Source organism: Capsicum annuum, unplaced genomic scaffold (genome assembly GCF_002878395.1).
Source record: "Capsicum annuum cultivar UCD-10X-F1 unplaced genomic scaffold, UCD10Xv1.1 ctg1490, whole genome shotgun sequence".
Classification (NCBI taxonomy): Eukaryota; Viridiplantae; Streptophyta; class Magnoliopsida; order Solanales; family Solanaceae; genus Capsicum; species Capsicum annuum.
The window spans coordinates 3,295,039-3,318,582 of record NW_025820315.1 but is presented as its reverse complement, the minus strand read 5'-3'; the positions used below and the strand labels follow the sequence as shown (position 1 = coordinate 3,318,582).

At 34.9% G+C, this 23,544-nt stretch overlaps 1 non-coding gene across 1 annotated transcript; it reads left to right on the top strand.

The window, feature by feature from the left end:
• The first annotated feature begins 9,080 nt into the window (after positions 1-9,080).
• Positions 9,081-9,152, top strand: TRNAC-GCA. Its single transcript has one exon. It is a non-coding gene; the product is annotated as a tRNA-Cys (tRNA).
• The last annotated feature ends 14,392 nt before the right edge of the window (positions 9,153-23,544 follow it).

Sequence of the window (23,544 nt, the reverse complement as noted above, 5' to 3'; positions counted from 1 at the left end):
AGCTTTCCAACGATACTAATTTCGCCTTAACCCAATACCAGAGCGAAAAGTTATGCCCCATTTTGTGAGAAACAGTAAGGATAGGCGATTGGTTAGGCGCCGCCCAACCAAACTTAGGCGATTGATTAGGCGCCGCCTAAGTCAGTTCCAATGCCAAAAACACTCCGTTTTGAGTTATTTTGAGGGTAATTAAGTCTTTTAACACTCCTCACACGTCCCTAAACTTAACCCTACGAAATATATAGCTTCTAAACACATTACAACCCTATTAACATCTCAAATCTCATCATCCAAGTGCACCATAGGAGAAAAACAACTAGGGTTGCACAATCAAGCTTGAAGATCAAATTTCAAGGAAATTCCTCCGTCAATCATCAAGAACCTCCCTTCCAAGGTATGCGTAGTGTTCATCTATGGATTCAATTCGTTCATAGAGCTCAAGAATCATGCTTTTAAATGTTGTTTTGTAAACTTTTTGTGGTGATATGAATATGCACATGTTGATGATGGATGTTTAAGTTTCAAGATGATATCTAAGGATGTTTTCATGAAATATATGTGGTTGTTGGTTGAAAATCATGAACTTTGGGTGGTTTAATATAATGCAAGTATAAAATCCACCTATGCCTTAAAGAATGCATGTCAGGTATTTGATAAAATGCCTAGGATGCTAGAAATTCCTATTTACATGATTCCATGATATTCACATGACAAGTACATGTTAGCTATACACTTCAACATGAATTTCCATGCTAATTATGTATTCTTATGGTAGTGGCATGAAGCATGTATGATGATGAAGATATGAATTATGTATGCGAATTATATCCATGCTTTTCCTACCATGTTTGAGATGTTGAATAAATACATGAAGTTTAATATCCCCAAATCATTACAATATGAACTAAATGTTACATGTTGCCGTTCCCTTATGGTTGAATGGTTTCCATGCCCTTGCTATGAATAGTATATGTTGTCGGAATGCCCATGATATTAGAATATGAGATTTATGACTTGATTATAAGCATTCCTATTCATGATAGATATTATGATGACCATGTACTTCATGAAATCCCCCACTCATGTATTATGGATTGTTATTGATGGTCGTGTACTCAAGAAATTCAAGTTGTGTCAGTTTTCTTCCATTGAGTCTTGGGGGTACTTGTACCCGGAAAATATAGCTGTGTGCCTAGATCCATGTCATGTTTTCACGATACTCTCAGTCAAGCCATGATCTATAGAATTCAGTCAGTCATGTGACTCAGGAAAACTCAGAAATCTCAGTAATCTCAGTAGTCCAGTAATCTCAGTAATCTCAGTGCTCAGTAACCTCAGCAACCTCAGTATTCACAGTCAATCTCAGTAACTTCAGTACTCTCAACAGTCCTCAGAACTCAGTACATTCTGTCAGTCATTGGAATCCAGTAAACTTAGTTTAGCTCTGCTAAACAATACCACTAGTATCAGTCCAGTTAATCAGTATCAGTTCAACTAATCAGTTCAGTTCAGTTCAGTTATTCAGTTCAGCTTAGTTATTCAGTTCAGTGTCCTTCAGATGGGAGTAGAAGTTAGCACCGAGTGAACCCAAGGATGGGAACTCACCCGCTAGTTCAGGGTGTGATTCTTAGTAGTCATCCTTGTGTTCCAGAACTACGTAGCCAGCGTAGGTTGAGACATCTTAACCCATCAGATTAGGGTTGATGAGGTGGCTTAACCCGTCAATTTAGGGTTCCCACCGTTCTCATTGAGTACCTGCTAGTATAGGGTTCTCACAGCTGTCCTTACCAGTGGCGTGGTATTGATACCCCTCCCGTCGGGGCAGAGATTGGACCCAGCTTAGCTATTATAGCGTATTTAGGGCATTTTGGTTAGATAACTACTTCCCATAATTTTATTTACAGATTTCAGGACTGTCAGCTATAGCTACCCAGTCTTAGTAAAGAACTTAGATAGTTCTTCAGATTTCAGTATATCAGGACTGTCAGATACAGTCAACTCAGAAATAGAATTGAACTCAGATAGTTTCCTTCAGATTTGTGGACTGTCAGATACAGTCATTTATGCTATCAATCACAAAAGTTATCAGAACTCATGCTATCAGTACTCAGCTTCAGGACTGTCAGATACAGTCAATCAGGCCAGTTCTTCATAATTCGAACTGTCAGAAACAATCATTCCTTTATCAGTAATATAGTATCAGTCTCCCATTATTCAGTAATACAGTATCAGATCCACCACTTATTAGTGATTTACATATCAATATCAGTAAACTCAGTCTTTCAGAATCTCATTATCAGTACACTCATGTTGTCAGTATTCAGACTCAGTAGTCAGTATCTCTATTAGTTCAGTTACAGTTACGTATGCATGTATGTACTCTCATGTTCATATCAGTCAGTATTTTTCATGCATATAACCCTTTGCATTTAGCCTACCTCACTCGTATACTCAGTACATTCAGACGTACTGACGCATTTGCGCTATGGTGCTTTCTCTTATGTTACACCATAGGTTCAGAGGCATGAGCTCTAAATCAGCAGTAGATTCCAGGATCAGCAGTCAGAGTTAGACGTGAGTCCTCATCCTTCGAGGATATGATGATTTCATTTCTATTTCAGTTTTCAGTTTATTTCAGTAGTTGGAGTTAGTTGGGGACATGTCACATCAACTTCTTATTCAGTTCAGTTAGAGGCTTTCAGACTAGATGTCATATTAGATGTTCAGACTTCAGTATTTATGTTTCTTTTTGGTATTGTTATACCATATTTTTCAAATATGTATTAGTATTGAACCTTATGGCCTTACAGTTCATGTTTCCGCATATTTTATGAGATATTATGCAGTTTATAGGTACAGATATCAGTCATAGGTTAGCTTGTGGTCCTTCGGGGTCATGAGCACCGTGTAGCGTTTTGGTTCAGAAAATCGAGGCGCTACATATATAATTACCCATATAATTTAGGGTCTCAAGTAAGTTATGTGGACAAGTTCAGGGGTGAAATGATGTATTTTTTTATTATTGCATTCAAAGAGTGATATGGTAAAATTAGTCTTATTATTTATTATATTTTAGATATATGATAAGTCAATAGTGGACAAATAAAAATAAAGTGAAAAAATAATATTCTTGGTTGATCGCAACACTTACTGATTATTTATATTTCCTTAACGATACACACATAGTAAAGTATTAAAAAAATAAAAAGAGTTAGAGAAAATATATCATTTCACTCCTGAACTTGTCCTCATAACTTACTATAGACCCTAAACTACACGGGTAATTATATACCCCCTTAACAGTTTTAAAGTGAATTTTACGCCCTCTCAATAGCTGATGTGGTAAATTTTGTATATTTCAGCGCGTAAATGACCAAAAAATGATGGGACCCACTTTTATTTTACATTTTTCATTTCTATCTTCTTCCTCACACCCCACCACCCATTCTCTTCTTCTTCCTCATATCCCACCACCCCTTCTCTTCTCTTTTCTCTATTTTTTTCACTTCTACCCATCAACAATCTTCAATCATATACATAGAAAATATTTTTAAGAATCAAAATTTCAACATTTTTTCTTTCTTTTCAATCTTACTCATCAACCATATTCAATCAAATACATAGTAAAATATTTCAAGAATCAAAACTCTAATATTTTTTTTCACTCATATCCATCAATCATCTTCAATTTCTCCCCCTTCAACAACCAACCCCTACCCTCACCCTCACCCTCACCCTCACCCTAATTCATCTCCTTCAATTATCAAATCTGCCTCTCCTATTCTATTTTCACGCCAATTCTCCTCATTCAACTATCAAATTCGTCATTTTCATCCCCATTTCTTCTCCTTTAACTAAAAATTCGTCACCTCTACCATCAATGTAGAAAGTCAACTAGTGGTGTTAGTGATGACGGTAAGAAAAAGAGACCTCCAAAAATTAAATTACGATCGAGACTTATCGAACAACTCAAGTTAATTCAAGTCAATTTTTTATTTGATAAAAAAAAAAACTCATTGGCCGCTTGCAACAATGGAATTTTTTTTTTTTGAGTTTTTTTTCCAGCCTTTTCAATCAAACACACAAAAAACACAATAATATTTTATTTTTTCAACTTTTCCAATCAAAAGATTTTAAAAAATAAAAACTCCGCAAAAATTTCATCTTTGATTTCATCCTTGTTTCATCAAATCAATAAAAGTGCATAAAAGTTGAAACCCAAGAAAAAATGATTTAGAATTTTTTGAATATAGCTGATAAAAATGAATTGTTTAGTGGGGAAGAGTGAGAAAAACAAGGGAAAGCTAGAGATAAAGTTAATTCTGAAAAATTGAGAAGGACAATAAAGACAGAGTTTATACAACAACAACTACAACAACAAGCCCAGAGTATTCCCACATAGTGGGGTTTGGGAAGGGTAAGATGTACGCAGGCCATACCATTACCTCGGAAGAAGTAGAAAGGCTATTTCCGATAGACTCCCGACTCAAGACAAGGAATAATAAACTGAAGAGAGAGTTCATGATTGAAGAAATTTCCAAGTCAAAGTGAAGAAGAAAGCATTTTCTTATATATATATATAGTGATGATGAATTATACTATTTGTATGATGGTGGTTATTTCACCGACTGAGTCAAATAAAATTTCGTATACCCTGATTGTGAACAATACTCTCCAACTTGGTATCAGAGCCAATGCAATTAAAATACAGTATGAGAAGACCTTGTAAAAATATTAAAAATTATAGAGAAATCAAGAGAGAATTAAAAAATCTTTATTTTGATTATAAAAGACTTAACAATACAAAAGAAGATCTAATTAGATTAGATCAACTAATCACCATAATCTCTAGATTAGAGTATAAACTAATTCGTCATCTGAAGTCCAACAATAAAACCAAATGAATAAAGAACAAAATAAAGAACAGATTTTGAAATTGCTTTTGGATAAAAAAAACAAGAACTTATTATTCAAAAAAATCACTATGAATATAATTCATTCGCAGGAATTTACAAAAGATCACTATTTTCTCAAAAAATAGAAACACTTCAATTAGAAATTGAAAATTTTTATTATGAGCATATGCTTGAACATAATCTATATTAACACTCTATGAGTTATAACGAAATATTACAAAAACTTGACGACCTTATTTGCATGCAAAAACATATAGTTGTTAAAATCAACTTAATAGAAAAGGAAATCAAACTTATTAAATAAAATTCTCCTATGAGGATAAATAACCTTATCGAAAAGGCTGATGCATTCGATAAAGAATTAGGAAAGAAAATTAGGAGAGAAATTTTCGTTCCTACATTTTCTAATAAAGGTATTTATCAAAAGGGAAGTTTTGATGAAAAAATTATATCGAATTTTCTAGAAAAGAAACAAAAGAAGGAAATAGAAGAAAAATTTATTCCTAAAATAGAAGAAAATCCTAGTTTCAAATTAGAAGAAGGTTCTAGTTCAAAAAGTAAAATAGAAGAATCAGATGAATGACATAGACGAGTTAGTTTATGCATTAGAAGAACTTGATCTAAAAGAGCAAGATTACCATATTCTTATAAATAGGGGAGATACAGGAGGACCACAAAAAATTTTTAGGAGTCCTAAAGATGAAGGAAGCTCTTTTACAGAGCCTATGCAAAAAAATAATTTCTTACCTAAATTCAAAAAAAGAGAAAGACTATAATAGTCAATATCACAATATATTAAGGCCAAATACATGCCTAATAGACTTTCGATAGGAGATGGTGGATCTACTCAATTTTTAGATCTAGATTGCAAAAGAGAATCAGGAGAATTTCTTGATTTATGGGTTAAAAATTTAGAATTATTCTTTATTGTGGGAAAAGGAGTAAATTATACCAATGAAGAAAAATATCTAATTGCTATTAACACCTTTACCGAAAAAGTAAACAATTGGTTTAAAGGTGTATCAGAAGATTCTGAAAAAGTCTTTAAAATTGAAGTTCTAGAGCAGTTTAAAAAATCAACTAGAGCAGGAATAGACAATATAGTAAAATACATTGGATGCGAATTCTTAGGTATCCAATTTGATGTCTCGAAAAGGAAAGAAAAATAAAGGCTATTAGCAGCAGAATAGCTAGAGAAACTTTAAATTTGTAAAATGTGTAATATTCATGAATATAGTTGTGAATTTGAAGAATACTACTACAATCTGTTTGACAGTAGCATAAACATGAAGCCATATATGGATAAATACTTTCAGAAACTACTAGGATTTTGGACTAGTTATTTCAGGGAAGAATATGCTAAAGAAGATCAAATAAGTGATTCATTAGGGAAAAGAATTTCATTCCTTAATCAAAGAATTAGCCAGCTTTGTATATTGCATCATATACAAAGAAAAGATGTTATTAAATTAACGTTATTAAATTAACGAGGGGCGGACCCACATGGTTGCCATGGGGTTCACCCAAATCCCCTCGGTAAAACAATTACGTTGTATATATATAAGATAGAAAATGTATATTTATGTACGTATATTAATATTGAACCACATGAAACAAGACACTTAGATAGCCCAGTGGTGTTATTTGCTCTTCTTGGGCGCTTCCTTCAACCTACTGTGCGGGTTCGCTCCCTGCTAGTGGCTGTTTTTTTTTTTAATTAAAAAAAAGTTAGGTGCTGCTGCTATAGAAATAAATAAAATAATAATAATAATAATATTTTTTTAAAATAAAAAAAAGTTAGGTGCTGCTACTATAGAAATAAATAATAAAATTATTATTATAACAACAACAACAACAACAACAACAACAACAACAACAACAAAAACGACGTCGTTTTAACACAAAAAGCAAAACTTTGACAGTACATAAATATGACCTTTAACTATTCAAAACTGCACAAATATGACCTCTCTCCAAGTCGGCCCTTTTAACGATGTGGCACCGTGTGATTGGATTACCTTTCCACGTAGGCGCGAGTGAGGCTCAAGCATGGGGTTGCAAAATCGGAGGTCATATTTGTTCAGGTTTTGAACAGTTAAAGGTCCTATTTGTGCACTATCAAAGTTTAAGGTTAAAGTTATAATTTGGTGTCAAGTTTAAAATCATTTTTATGTATTAACTCTTTAAAATATGAGACTTTAAGATGTGTTAAAGTTTTCTCTTCACTTTTATATCTCATTTCCACTATCTGTGTAATTCTCCTTAGAAATTGACATGAAACGCATTTCATCGCTGTTGATTTCTGTTAGTTGGGATTCATGTTATTTTATTTCTCAAATTATTAACTTTAGAATAAATACTTTATTTTTATCTTCTTTTTGTGGCATTGCGACATTGACCCGAGTCCATTGGAATCCATCTCCCCTTTGCATTTTTGCGGGGCCATGAGACCCAACATCATCAAGTCGGAGATCCCATGCCAAAAGTCCCAAAACGGGACTGATTTGCGACAATATATGGCCAATATACAAATTTCACAAGGCAGAAACAGCTGATATACAGCAATATACAGCAGTAAATGAAGGCAAGGACGTGGATACACCAGTTTTATACACTGATATACAGTGTTTATACAAAAACACAGCAGCTACAAGGCTCCATAGTCCATAATTCAAAGCCCAAACCTGGGCAGATTTAAAAATGGGCTAGAAAGGGGGGCTCAAGTCTCATCTTTCTCCTTTATTTGTTTGTATTTAACTTAATTATTTGTTTGTAATTTAATCTAATTTAGATGAATCCTCATGGAAGCAAGTTTAGGTTAAACCTATTCATTTTTATGTTGGTTATTTAATATTTTTAATTTTTAATTCCTCATTTTAGGAAAACTTAAGTTCGAAGAATAACTTGAGGATCTACTTATATCTCTTCATAATTATTATCAATTCAAAATTCACGTTTAAGAAGTTGGATTAATTATTTAGTTCAAAAATCTTAATCTGGATAAATTTATTAAAGTTAGAATTATTTTGAAACTTTGACGTTTAGTTTATTTCTTTACTTAGAATATCAAATGATTAGTATCAAATAAATTCTATTTATTGAAAATAAGGTTTCCAAATAAATTCAAGAGTTTTCTAAAATAATTTCAAGATTCTTACACCTTAAATTTTTTTTAAAATTAGCCAAACAAATTAAATACGTTTGGAACCGCACTTTGTGGATTTTCAAAAGCACCTTCTTTCGAATTTATTTGAATCCTTACTTAGATTTTTTTTTTTTAAAAGGGTTTTCTTTCAAAATCATCTTTTTTAAATGGTTTCTTAATTTTCTTAAAATTAAGTGGCGACTCTAAATTATTTTTTCAAAATAAAATCAAATAGACTTCTCTTTTCTTGTTTTCGCCACGAAGTTATGAGACAATTTTGACTCTTCGAAAACGGATTGTGACAAACATCATGACTATGTCAATTGATCATGAGCTGAACCAAGCATAAACCGTACAAAATTATCACCATCAAAATACAGTCAACAACAACATATTAATATAATCTCATAATTAAGTGAAGCTTGATAGGGTAAGATATACGCAGATTTTATCTCTATCTTTATAGGACAGAAAAGTTGTTTCTGATACACCGTCAACTCAAAAAAGAAGTTATTTAAAGTTAAATTTGCAAGAAATATGTAACATCAAAATTTCAATATCCAAAACAAATGAAGCGGTTTATAAGCAAAACACATTGGAGTATAAGAAACTAGCGATTACTAAATATTATTACTAATAATGCTTCAAGGTGATGGGGTTAAACCCCTGCCTCTCCCATGTAAAGGTTGTGCACAACACTCGACTACCTACCTACTAAGCTTGTACCCTATTTTTTGATCTTCACACCTTTCTATTTAGGATAATTTATTAATTGATACGACTGAGTCTCAATAACAACTAGAATTTTGTTTCATTTAATTATGAAACTAGACAAATAATTTAGGTTTAGTCAAGGAAAGAAGAGTTACCTTTCTGACTTAAATGCATAATGAAGCACAGATGAAAAATAAAAAGGTGATATGAGTCTTTTAATCCTGATTCTACATTAGGAAGAGAAAAAACTGCAGGGAAACCAATGAAAAGTTGTCTATTTTTAATTATTACATAAGAGGCAAGAAGGGTCCATAGCTCAGTGGTAGAGCATTTGACTGCAGATCAAGAGGTCACCGGTTCGAACCCGGTTGGGCCCTTTTTAATGGTTTCTTTTTTTTTTTTTTTTTTTGGATTTTCAACAAATTCACATAAAATGCTTCCTTGTTAGAGTGTTTTGTAGTGAATTAAATTAGTTTGGTTTCTGTGCTTCCTTGTTCGAGTGTTTTTTAGTGAATTAAATTAGTTTGGTTTCTGTGTTCATATATATATATATATATTTTGTATGTACAATATCTGTACTTTTAACTATGTTAATATAACCAACACTTATTCATATAAGTTTGATTTAGAAATTTTATTTCAAAAAATAAAAATCTTGAGTTTGTTCGTAGCTATAGACTAGTTCTTTGCGTGCTCTCATTATGTGGTTGCTAAATAATTACGAAAACAAGTATCAGTTGAGTTGGATTGATTATCACCCAGGAAGAAATAAATCGGTTTTGATAATCTTTGTTGTCTAAGAGAATTTTTCTCACTATGTTGGTGCAAGAGTTTTGTTAATAGGTGTATTAATTAGATAAATGGTTATATTATTTCAAAGGTGGCAAATCTCGTCTTCTCGAAATACTAATCCATCAAACACTAGTTAACGTGAAATTTACATCTAGTGTCTTTCAAAATGTTCAATTAAAATTTTTATTTTCAAATATTTGATTTTGAATTTTTGTTCTTCAAAGTATGTGGTCTTGAACCCCCATCCTACCCCCACCCTAAATAAGTTCTAATGTTTGCCTATAAGGTAAAATTTTGGTTAATTAAGTAATATGAAGAACTCTAAAGATAATGTGAGACTTCTAGAATGAAGTTAGGCCAAACAAGGAATATAACAAAGAGAAAATATGAAGAAATAACATAAAATTCCAAAATTTGGAGTCATAAGTTTAAGAGCATCAATATGTAATATCCCGTAAAAGTCTTAGCTCGTTTCAGCTCTCTTAGTTGCATGTTAACGGGGGTGGGGGTGGGGGTGTTCCAAAACTTGAAAATTTGGCTAAATATTGAGGACTTGGTCATTTTCAAGATCACTAAATTCTGATGATTTTATTTTCTATCTTTCCGACCTTAGAACGTCGATTTTTAAGTCGATTCATGATTGGGGTTGTTCAAAGTACACCTCGGGTGAGTTTCAAAATTTTCCGACGAGCGTAGGGGTGTGTTTGGATCACCAAAACAGTAGCAGCACTGGGATGAGCCCGCAACGCCTGCTCCAGTGCACCACACTAGAGCCCGCATGTCACGCCTTAAATTCTATTGGGGCGGACAGGCACTCGTAGCCGTAAAGGCCCGAGAGAACCAATTCATAACCTTGTACTTCTCATGCATGTAACTATGACAACCAAAAGTTCTGAAAAATATGATATTATGTATCGATGAGAATAATTACATAGGCAAGCACAAACTTATATGTACAACACTTGGGCATTGGGGCCACCACGTCTAAAGGCAAGACACTACCATAACTTTACATTAGTCTACAAAGCCTCTAAAAGATACATAGACTTAGTTAGGAACGGGACAAACTCCCACCCTACTCTTGACTTACTGCACAATACCAAAATATATGGAACAGACTCAGAGAGCCCTGAATCAACCTGGAGCTCACCAATAGTCACTGAATAACCTGCGCTCCTACTAGTGAGATGTATGAGCTGAAGTACCTGTGCCTGCAGCTCGAAATACAGTTCCCCGTGTAGGACGTTAGTACAAAAATATGAACTGAATATGTAAGGATGAAGGTAACAACACATGATACAAGAGCTCAATAGAAATCAGATACAAATGTATAAGTAGTACTAGTAGACCACCTTTATATATACTTGTGGGACTACATATATTACATTCCTTTCTTTATTTTTGCCTTTCTTACTTCATAATCTTTGTAAGCCATATATAATGCAAATGACCAGCTGATCAGTGGTAAATAGATAAATTAGGATCGGCCCATGCTGGGCTTAAGCCCCTGAGCTGCCACCTATATATAAAGATTGGGATCGGCCCATGCTAGGTTTATTCCCCTAAGCTTCCACCCATATAAAGTTATCGAGATCAGCCCATGCTAGGCTTATGCCCCTGAACTGCCACTCGTTTTACAAATTTACGTTAATTTATTTAGCCTTTGAGATTGTTACTTTGGTGGTCATAACATCATGGTACCTTGAACCAATAATCTGCTAATAAGAGACATATAAATGGACACTTAATGCAACAACAATGAGGTAGGGAGCTGTTGGTATACAAATGAAGTGTTTAGGAGCTGAAAATAACACATGGGTCTTATTTGAACAAGCAGAAAGCTCCTGAAATTTTCTAGTGAAGATAGACGTGCAGGTTTAACAATAAGCATGTATTGAGGTGTTTTAATATGTCAGAGAGTGGGAACAAAGTCATTGGCTACATGGAATATAATGTGCTGCTATTATGTATCACTTGTTATAGGATAACCTTGAAAGCTTACTTGATGGAACAAATGTCTGATTTCATGCCAAAGAGTGCAAAATAGAGTATGCCTTACATACCTGATTATATAACTCCGAAACTAACCCGAATTGACTTCCCGCCTTTTAGATTACTTATCTACAATAGAATATATGATAAACTAGTATTAACAACCAACTAACACATTTAGGCTACTTAACTTCACCCAAAATAGTAACCGGGCAGTAAGCCATTAATCTATCAATCAAGGGTGTTATTTTAACCCTTTTCTCCTCCAATTACACCCACATACCATACAGGTTCTTAGAAGATTCACCAAAACCACCTCGTCTTCATTACATATTCCAAACAATACTCAAAACAGATTGGGCAGTAAACAAATGCAATTATTGGTTTGGTGGTATACCGTCACACCTTTCTTCTATATTTCATTACAAACTAATCATATCTTTCTCTAACATGAACCTAGCAGCCCATAACATATACATACAAAACAGTCCACAAAACAGCCTCAAATCCCTTTTATTGTAGCAAGAAATTATTGAACTCATCATCTCTTGAGTTCTCAATAACAACACATCCAAAATTCTCTTTCAAATTCACATACAAGGAGAACAAAATGGAGCTGTCACCTTACCTCAATTCTGCAACTTATTCTTTTAATTTGAACTCCTCAAAACTTTAACTTTCACTTTCCTTCACACTTTAAACCAAATAAGAAAAGAGATCTCTTAATAATAAAGAAAAATTGAGCAAGTAGATTGTTCTATATTCTGCCATGTATTTATAATTAGGCACTTATAACATATTTTCCTAATCTTCCATGAGATAATTAAGCTAAACCATAAGTGTTTTCACTTACCTTGGGCTGCAAAGGTGAGGGTTTCTTTAAGAACCCTAGAAGGAATTTTGGGGCTGCTCCTTGTTGTTTTAGAGAGAGTAGAGAGATTTTGTGAAAGAAACTCTTTTTTGTAACTTAGAAATAAAGTAAAATGACCAGCAACTTGGACTTATAAAGGCCCTATTTTGTCCACCTTCTTAGTTGCATTTTGAACCTTAAAATTGGTCAAATTGGTCCAAGTAGGTGATGCACCTACTTAAGGGTTCAAGCTGCTCAAATTTGCAAGGTAGGTGATGCACCTACTTACTTAAATTCTTATTTTGGGCTCAATTAACTTGGACCTTTGGCAGATTTGTGTGTTGGGCCAATTATCCATTTACTTCCTCTTTTATTCAATTTGGGCCTAAATGAGTACATTAGTATAGGCCCAAATCTGGTCCATAGCTATGGGTCCATTAATTTAGTCCAAATAGCTTAAGTAGGTGACTCACCTACTAGCTTAATTAAGTCAAGCAAGCAACTCAATATTTTATTCGATTTCCAGCTCCTAATCTCTTTAATCTAACCTTTAACTTATACACACTTGGTCACTTTAAACTCTAGATTCAAATAATAGCTTACGGTCCCAAGTTTACATAGTCGTATCGATGTTAACTTGGTTGTATCACATTAAACTGTACGGGCATCATCTATAATTCCATCTACACCATTAATACTTGCATAACAAATATCATCCGTTACCTATACCACAAGGCTATACCAAGTTCCATATAGTTAGAACAAGTACAAGAAAAATATGGGATGTTACATGCTTCCCCCATTAGGAACATTCGACGAATGTTAGAATAACCATCCAACCAAAAAAAGTTCAAGCCTAAGTTTAATATCCCTATTATCACATAGTACTCATATATTGCACTTACTTATTATTGCTCTAATTCAGTAACTTGGACTTTCTCTTCGTATTTGAACAAATGGGGGTACTTAGATTTCATCGCTTCTTCAGCTTCCCATGTTATCTCTTCTACTTGTTGGTTCCTCTAAAGCACTTTTACAGAAGCTATTTCTTTATTCCTTAACTTCTTAACTTGTCGATTTAGGATAGAAATAGGTATTTATTCATAGGTAAGATCTTCCGTAACTTATACATCTTCAGTAGGAGTGATATGGGATGGATCTCCCATGCACTTTTAAAGCATTAAGACGTGAAATACTGGATGAACTATTGAGAGCTCATGGGGTAGCTCTAATTCAGAAGCGACTTAGCCAAACCTTCGAGTAATCTTGTATGTGACTATATAACGTGGACTTAGTTTTCCTTTCTTACCAAATCTCATAACCCCCTTCATTGGTGACACCTTCAAGAATACCCAATCATATATAGAAAACTCTAGCCCCCTCCTTCTAATATCTATATATGACTTATGTTGACTTTGGGCTGTTTCTAGCTGCTGTTGGATCACTTTAACCTTTTCCATAGCTTGATGAACAAGATCTGGTCCGAATAAGGCAGTTTCAGCCGCTTCAAACCATCTAATTGCTGATCTATACTTTCTTTTATACAAAGCTTCATATGGTGCCATTTTGATACTTGAATGATAACTATTGTTGTAGGATAACTCGATGAGAGGTAAATGATCATCCCAACTACCTTTAAAGTCCAATACATAAGCTCGTAGCATATCTTCAAGTGTTTGAATGGTATGTTCTGCTTGTCCACCTGTTTGAGGATGAAAAGCTATAGTTAGATTCACTTGTGTTCCTAATTTTTTCTGGAAAGACTTCCAAAAATTTGCAGTAAATTGAGCTTCTCGATCTGGTATAATAGAGATTGGGACTTTGTGCAGCCAAACTATCTCTTTAATATATATTTTGGCATATTCTTCAACTGTGTAAGTGGTCCTAACCGGTAGAAAATGTGCTGATTTGGTAAGCCTATCAACTATCACCCATATGGAATCAAACCTTCGAGATGTACGAGGTAAACTAGTGATGAAAACCATGTTGGTCATGTCCCACTTCCATGTTGGAAGATCTATACATTGCACATAACCCCCGGGCTTTTGGTGCTTTACTTTAACTCTTTGATAATTTGGACATTCGACTACAAATTCTGCAATGTTCTTCTTCATGTCACCTCACCAATACATCCCTTTCAAATCATGGAACAATTTTGTTGACCCTGGATGGATGGAATACCTTGAATGATGTACTTTTGTCATAATCCTCTTTCTTAGCTCGCCTATATTAGGCACACACAATCTGTTTTGGCACTGAAGTACTCTTTCTTGCGTAAGCTCAAATGCCTTTGTCATACCACGCTGCACATTCTCCTTAAGATGTAATAGAATGGGACTGCATATTTCTTCTTTTTTACTTCAGCTACTAATGAAGATTTTGCAGTATTATGCACAATAAGCCCCTCATCTGGAGTTTTAAGAAGGCAAACCCCCAAATTGGCTAGTTGGTGTAGATCCTCAGTCATCCCTTGTCATTCTATAGACTAACCATAAGTGACCACCATAGACTTACGACTTGATGCATCAGCTACCACATTTGCTTTTCCCTGATAATACAAGATATCAACATTATAGTCTTTTAATAACTCAAGCCATCTCCACTACCTCAAATTTAGGTCCTTCTGATTAAAGATATACTGTAAACTTTTGTGGTCAGTATATATGTCAACATAAATCCCATACAAGTAGTGACACCATATCTTTAATGCAAATATAACCACTACTAGCTCCAGATCATGCGTTGGATAATTTTTCTCATGTGGCCACAATTGTCTTGAAGTATGTGCTATGACTTTACCATACTGCATCAATACACATCCTAAGACAATTATTGAAGCATCAAAATACACTGCATACCCTTCTATGCCTTCTGGAAGTACCAATACGGGTGTAGAAGTTAACTTATTCTTCAGATCTTGGAAACTTCTTTCATATGCATCATTCCATTGGAACTTGGACACTTTGTGTGTTAGCTTTGTTAAAGGTGCAGAAACTGAAGAAAATTCTTCAAAAAACCTTCTATAATAACCTGCCAACCCAAGGAAACTACGAACCTCCATAGGCATTATAGGTTTTGGCCAGTTCTTCACGGCTTCTATATTTAGAGTATCAACCTTTATTCCTTCAACAAATACAATATGACCTAAGAATGCCACAAATTTTAACCAAAACTCACATTTGGAGAGCTTTGCATATAGCTTACGATCATGAAAAATCTGTAACACCTGTCATAAGTGACTGGCATGGTCCTCATTTGATCTCGAATAAACCAGAATATCATTTATAAAAACTATCACAAACACATCCAAGAATGGGTTGAACACCCTATTTATTAAATCGATAAAATCTGCAAGTGCATTAGTTAGCCCAAAGGATATGACTAAAAACTCGTAATGACCGTACCATGTTCGAAAAGCTGTCTTGGGTATGTCCTTCTCTTTGACCCTCATTTGGTGGTAATCAGACCGCAAATCAATCTTTGAAAACCACTTGGTGCCTTGCAACTGATCAAATAAGTCATCAATTCTCAAAAGAGGATATTTGTTCATAATAGTCACCTTGTCCAGTTGCCGATAGTCAATACACATTCTCAATGAGCCATCCTTCTTACACTGGTGCACCCCAAGGGGACACACTAGGCCTTATGAATCCTTTTTCTAGCAAGTCTTTCAATTGCTCTTTCAACTTCCGTAATTCTGTCGGGGCCATTCTATTCGGAGGAATTAAAATTGGTTAAGTACCTGAAATCATATCAATAACAAACTCTACTTCTCGTTCTGGAGGCAAACCTGGAAGATCTTCAGGAAATACATCAGGAAATTCATTCACTACTGGACTAGTTTAAAGAGTTGGTGGCTCCGTATCTGTATTCTTCGCCCTAACTAGATGACATATGTAACCCTTGGAAATCATCTTTTTTGCCTTAAAATAAGAAATAAATTTACCTCTTGGTGCACCAATATTATCACTCCATTCAAGGATTGCGTCTTTTGGAAAATAGAAATACACATTCTTAGTTTGGCAATCTACTGTGGCATAACAAGAAGCCAACCAATCCGTACCCATTATAGCATCAAAATATACCATTTCTAACTCAACCAGGTCAACCATTGTATCGCGACCGCAAATAATTATTATACAATTTCAATACACTCTCCTAGCTAGAATAGATTCACCAATCGACGTAGATACTTCAAGTGGCTTAACTAGCAATTTTGGTTTTTTTTTTTGAAATTTCCAGCAACCAATGGAGTGACATATGATAATGTAGAACCCAAATCAACTAATGTATATTCATCATGTGAAAATATTGACAATGTACCTGTAACTACATCTGGAGAAGCCTTTGAATTTTGTCGATCCGCTAAAGCATATGTATGATTCCGAACTCCACTAGAGCTAGTTTCTCCTTTAGCACCTCTACCACGACCCATAGGCCTTACACCTCTACCTGAATAAGGCACCAATGATGATGATGCAATGGCTGATCCAGTAAGTCGTGACATACCACCTAAGCCCCTTTGAGTTGAGGGCATTCTCTCATTATATGTCCTGACGTACCACAACAAAAGCAAGAATTTGTCCCAAATCGACATGCACCTAAATGAAGCTTTCCATATTGTTTACATAGCTGCTGAGGAGGCCTTAATTAGATAATACTCCCTTGATCTTGATACCCCACTGTTCGTGAACTCTGACTCTCACTTGTTTGCCCAAATTGGTTGCCTTTAGACCTTTGAAGCTGTGGTGGAGCACTAGCTGCAGAATAAGAAGTTAATGGCCTAGGTGGTCTATTAGAAAACTAAGGCCTAAACTCTCCTTAGGATGCCATAAAATGCCTCGTAGATCTAGACCTCTTGGAATACCCTCTTTCCAATTCTTGTGTTCTTTTTCTTTGCCTCTGATCCTCCATTTTTTGTGCAAATACTTGTATCCTTGCTATGTCCATGTCTTTGTTAAAAAAATCAATAGTACAGTCTCTAACTAGATATGGTTCCAATCTATCCACATATTGATAAACTCTATCATCCATTATAGATACTGCATTAGGAGCATACCTAGCCAAAGAGTTAAATCCGAGGCTGTACTCCCTCACGCTCATGTTCCCTTGGCGAAGATTCAGGAACTGATCCACACAGGATTCTCAACTCTCAAATGGAAGGTAATGATCAAGAAATGCCTCTTTGAACTCTTTCCAAGTAACTGAAGGTGCATCGATACCCCTAGATCCTTTGCAGTCTTTATACCAAAATATAGCCCTCCCTTTGAATTTATATGTTGCTAGATCAACTGTCTCTTTACCCGACACATGCATGACATCTAGAGCCCTTTGGATTTGATCAATAAAATCCTGTAGGTCTTCATTAAGATCTGATCCAGTGAATATGGAAGGATCCAATTTAAGAAAATCCTGCGTTCGTAGGCTAACTGCCCTATCTGCACCGCTAGAACTTGTGGTTGGAATGGCTTGTCCTTGAGCTTGTCCAGAAACTATACGATCCAATAATTGTACCGCATTCCTTAGATCTTGGTCAGTAGAATTAATAGGTGGTTCTGAGGATTTGGTTCTTTTCCATCTTAGATCTTCTGGAGATGGAGAGTAGAAGAAGATTGGGATACAAACTCATCTTGAGCCTCACTTTGATTAGCTTATCTATGTGGTGACTTACTGTACCTTATTTGGTAGCCATATCTATTCGCTTACCTGTATTATTACTCCTTCTCATAATCGGCATCTTTACTATAATAAGAGGAAAAAAAAATAGGTTCAATGGTTAAATATGACTTCACCTACAACATGGGCTCTATTGCACGATCTAAGATATGAAGAAAAAGAGACAACCCCTAAATGTCCCATAGCCTCCTGTTTATAGATGTGGTGTACAACATGCCCATAAACAAGACTCTATATAGACACGGCTTTGTAGACAACCTAGGAAGACCTGGTCTGATACTACTTTTGTCATGCCTCAAATCCTATTGGGGCAGAAAGACACCCAAAGCCGTAAAGGCCCGAGAGAACCAATTCATAACCTTGTACTTATCATACATGTAACTATGACAACCAAAGGTTCTGACAAATATGATATTATGTATCAATGAGAATAATTACATAGGCCAACACAAACTTATATATATAACACTTGGCCGTTGGGGCCACCACATCTAAAGGCAAGACACTACTATGACTTTACATTAGACTATAAAGCCTCTAAAAGATACATAGACTTCGTTAGCGTCGAGAAAAACCCCCGCCATACTCTTGACTTACTGCACAATACCAAAATATTTGGAATGGACTCGGAGAGCCCTGAATTAACCTGGAGCTCACCAATAGTCACTAAATAGCCTGCGCTCCTACTTGTGAGGTGTATGAGCTAAAGTACCTATGCCTGCAGCATGAAATACAGGTCCCCCATGAGGGACGTCAGTACAAAAATGTGTACTGAATATTTAAGGCTGAAGGTAACAACACATGATACTAATGGAAATCAAATACAAGTGTATAAGTAGTACTAGTAAGCCACCTGTAAATATACTTGTGGGACTACATATATTATGTTCCTTTCTTTATTTTTACCTTTCTTACTTCATAATCTTTGTAAGCCATATATAATGCAAATGACCAGCTGATCAGTGGTAAATAGATAAATTAGGATCGGCCCATGCTAGGCTTATGCCCCTGAGCTGCCACCTACATATAAAGATTGGGATCGGCCCATGCAAGGCTTATTCCCCTAAGATGCCACCCATATAAAGGTATCGAGATCAGCCTATGCTAGGCTTATGCCCCTGAGCTACCACTTGTTTTACAAATTTACGTTACTTAGTTTATTTAGCCTTTGAGATTGTTACATTGGTGGTCATAACATTATGGTACCTTGAACCAATAAACTTCTAATAAAATACATATAAATGGATACTTAATGCAACAAAAATAAGGTAGGGAGCTGCTGGCACACAAATGATGTGTTTAGGAGATGAAAATAACACATGGGTCTTATTTGAACAAGCGGAGAACTCCTAAAATTTTCTAGTGAAGATAGACATGCATGTTTAATAAAAAGCATATATTGAGGTATTTTAACACGTTAGAGAGTGGTAAAGAGGTCATTGGCTACATGGAATGTAATGTGCTGCTATTATGAATCACTTATTATAGGATAACCTTGGAAGCTTACTTGATGGAACAAATGTCCGATTTCATGCCAAAGAGTGCAAAATAGAGTATGCCTTACATACCTGGTTATATAACTCCGAAACTAATCCAAATTGAGTTCACGCCTTTTAGATTACTTATCTATAGTAGAATATATGGTAAACTAGTATTAGCAACCAACTAACACATTTAGGCAACTTAACTTCACCCAAAACAGTAACCGGGCACTAAGCCATTAATCTATCAATCAAGGGTGTTATTGTAACCCTTTTCTCCTCCAATTACACCCACATACTATACAGGTTCATATAAGATTCACTGAAACCACCTCGGCTTCATTACATATTCCAAACAATACTCAAAACAGCTTGGGCAGTAAACAAATGCAATTATTAGTTTAGTGGTGTACCGTCACACCTTTCTTCTATATTTCATTACAAACTAATCATACCTTTCTCCAACATCAACCTAGAAACCCATAACATATATATATATAAAACAGTCCACAAAACAACCTCAAATCCCTTTTATTGTAGCAACGAATTATTGAACTTATCATCTCTTGAGTTCTCAATAATAACACATCTATAATTCTTTTTGAAATTCACATACAAGGAGAACAAAATGGAGAAGTCACCTTACCTCAATTCTACAACTTATTATTTTAATTTAAACTCCTCAAAACTTCAACTTTCACTTTCCTTCACACTTTAAACCAAATAACAAAATAGATCTCTTAATAACAAAGAAAAAAGTGAGCAAGTAGTTTATTCTATATTCTGCCATGTATTTATAATTAGGCACCTATAGCATGTTTTCCTAATCTTTCATGAGATAATTAAGCTAAACCATACATGTTTCACTTACCTTGGGCTGCAAAGGTGAGGGTTTCTTCAAGAACCCTAGAAGGAATTTTAGGGATGCTCCTTGTTATTTTAGAGATAGTAGAGAGATTTTGTGAAATATACTCTTTTTTATGACTTAGAAATGAAGTAAAATGACCAACAACTTGGCCTTATAAAGACCCTATTTTTTCCACCTCCTTAGCTTTATTTTGGATCTTAAAATTGGTCAAATTGGTCCAAGTAGGTGATGCACCTACTTAACGGTTCAAGCTGCTCAAATTTTCAAAGTTGGTGATACACCTACTTACTTAAATTCTTATTTTGGGCTCAATTAACTTGGACCTTTGGTAGTTGTGTGTTGGGCCATTTATCCATTTACTTTCTCTTTTATTCAATTTGGGCCCAAATGAGTACATTAGTATAGGCCCAAATCTGGTCCATAGCCATGGGTCTATTAATTTGGTCCAAATAGCTTAAGTAGGTGACTCACCAACTAGCCTAATTAAGTCAAGCAAGCACCTCAATATTTTATTCCATTTACAGCTCCTAATCTCTTTAATATAACTTTCAACTTATACACACTTGGTCACTTTAAACTCTAGATTCAAATACTAGCTTACGATCCTAAGTTTTCATAGTCGTATCGACGTTTACTTGGTCGCATCACATTAAACTGTACGGGCATCATCTATAATTCCATCTACACCATTAATACTTGTATAACAAACCTCATTTGTTACCTATACCACAAGGCTATACCAAGTTCCTTATAATTAGAACAAGTACAAGAAAAATACGGGATGTTACACTGTGGCGCCCCCTCTAGTGAACCGCACTAGGGCCCACGACACTCCCTCTTTCCCCAATTTAGCTTTTTATTTCTCATTAATTAAGGGCATTTGGGTCATTTTCCTCTACCCAAATCGGTCCATAACATAAAATTAAGTTCCCAAGGAGCATTATTTGCCCCTTTATTCATAATAACTCGCAAGAAACCCAACTCCCACCTCAAAAACAAACCTTAAACAATTCTTAAGAAATTAAGGAATTCCAGCTCCAAATCTCAAGAAATTTCCAAGAATCTTCACGAGTTCATTTAGTGAGGTATGTGTGATATTATCCATGGATTCGTTTCACCCATGGAGTTCATGAATCCATTTTTTTATTTTAATTGATGAGTATTCATGGTTAAATTGAAATATCTCCATGAATTTCTTGTTAGTTCAATTACATATTTTAAACGTTGTAATCTTCATGTTAAATTCCTAAGTTATGAGTTTAGTGTTGGAATCATGTTATTCTCGTATGCTTTACCCATTCCCATGCTTAAGTTCACAACTCTCATATGTTTGATGGAATGTCTAAGTGTTGGATTTTGAACAATAATACCTTACTATGGTTTTAAAGCTTTTTTATGACATTATTGTTAATTCATTCAATGCTGGTGGGTTATGAACACCCGATACCTAGTGATTTACAAAAATTTAGATTTTCACGTATTCTGGCAGTTAATCCATGAATTTTATCAGTAGACTCAGATATTCATATTCATGATGAGAATTATCAGTTTATATGTTCAAAGTTATCTCAAAATCCATATTCACTATTATTTTAAGAATACCATGACCTGAGCTTATCAGTTATTAGTTATCAATGCATGCACCCGTTAGTATCTCAGTGTCTTTTAGTTGGGAGTAGGATTTAGCATCAAGTAATAAGTATAGGTTCAGTGAATCCTACTTTCCCAGAAACTATGGGCCACCATAGGTTTAGGGTCCTTGCCAGAGAGTGTTTTCCCTTGCCCAATATGGGCTTAGTTTAGTGATCACTCTAGTCAGTTAAGGTTCTATTCCGATGGCAAGGATAGAACAACCCTCCTCAACGTGGGTCAGACATTGGACTCCATGATAGCTCACATGGGTATGTCAGTTATATGATAACTCCTACAGTCTTCGTATAATATTCAGTGTATTCTCAGTTCAAGTTTGCTTGACCAAGTGTTTAGACTTTTAGTTATTCAGTTATATAGTTTACAGTATTTCAAATCTCAGACTTGTTTTGGATTACAATTTTATGCTTGGTCTTGTATTCTCAGATATCATAGTTTCATGCATTTATGTTCAATTATCTCATGCTATTTAGTTAGTCCTTATTTTATATGCACAGTATCCCATGTATATAAGCCTAACCTCATCTCATATACCAGTACATTCAAAGTACTGACCATATACTCTTCTTTACGCTATGATGTCTTGTATCATAGGATCGGATGCACAGTTTCCCAATTATTGTTAGATAGCTCAGCATAATCCAACAGTCGTAGTGGTGAGTCCTTATCTATCAAGGGCATATTATGCTTATTCAGTTATTTCAGTATTTTATTTTGTTCAGTCAGTCAGAGTTAGTTGGGGGTCTGTCCCATCAACTCCCCAGTTAGTTTAGAGGGTTTCAGATATTTAGATAAAATAGTTAGACAGTCATTTAGTTACTTTCAATTTTTATCAGATGTTTCAGATGTATGATTGATTCGGGATTTTAGTATTCAGATTTATATTTTCCTTCTCAGTTTATCTATCGCACATGTGTTATGTTCATATTTTATTCAGTGTTCATACTAGGTACCAACTCATGGGTTAGCTTGTGGTCACTTGTGACCGTAAGCATTGTTGTTACAACTAGGGGATAGCCTCGGGCCATGACACAATATAACTCAAAAGTACTAAAATATGAATATCTGTCTCTAAAAATAAGTAAAGACATATAAAACAGGTAAGAGAAGGTCCAGAGTCAATTTTGGAGCCCTAGAGTATACCATTACCTCGATCACCACTCAAATAAGTTTGAAATCAGCTATCACAAGTCATACTCATGTTAGGATTTGTACTGAAAGGTCACAATAAGGGTGATGATCCACTTGTACCAGTAGGTATCATAGGCCAACTGAGAAAAGCAAAAATAACATAAGTAAAATATACTATGAGCACGTTACCTATAAGCAGAAAAGTCCCAAATGGTATCTCATACTATTCCCACTAACGGTTCTAATAGATAATTAAAATATACTATCAACATGTCACCTACAAGCAGAAAAATCCTAAATGGTAGCTCACATTATCTCTACTAATAGTT